Source organism: Oratosquilla oratoria, chromosome 6 (assembly GCF_046742065.1).
Source record: "Oratosquilla oratoria isolate Oo_2021 chromosome 6, ASM4674206v1, whole genome shotgun sequence".
In the NCBI taxonomy this organism is placed as follows: domain Eukaryota; kingdom Metazoa; phylum Arthropoda; class Malacostraca; order Stomatopoda; family Squillidae; genus Oratosquilla; species Oratosquilla oratoria.
Genome location: NC_134782.1, coordinates 83700576 through 83700984, shown reverse-complemented (window position 1 = coordinate 83700984; position 409 = coordinate 83700576).

Below are 409 nucleotides of genomic sequence, written 5' to 3'. Positions count from 1 at the left end.
TCTTCTTCTTCTTCTTCTTCTTCTTCTTCTTCTTCTTCTTCTTCTTCTTCTTCTTCTTCTTCTTCTGCTTCTTCTTCTTCTTCTTCTTCTCCTCTTCCATCATTTTCTATTTCTATCGCCCTCTTCCTTTACCTCCATGATCTACTGTTATCCTTCTCTTCCTCCTTTCTCCTTCCCCCCCCACCTCCATGCCTTCTTCCTTTTCTTTTCCATCTTCTATTCTTCCTCCTTCTCAACGGGTCCTCTCTCATCTCCTTTCCTCTTTCCTCTATATTTTCCCTTCTCCTCCCCATCCTTTTCTATCTCTTCTCTCCATCCTCCTCCTCATCTTTCCTGTTTTCTCCTCCTTCTCCTCCACTCCTACCTTTTCTTTTGATCTTCCTCTCCCCCTTTCTGCTTCTACTTAACT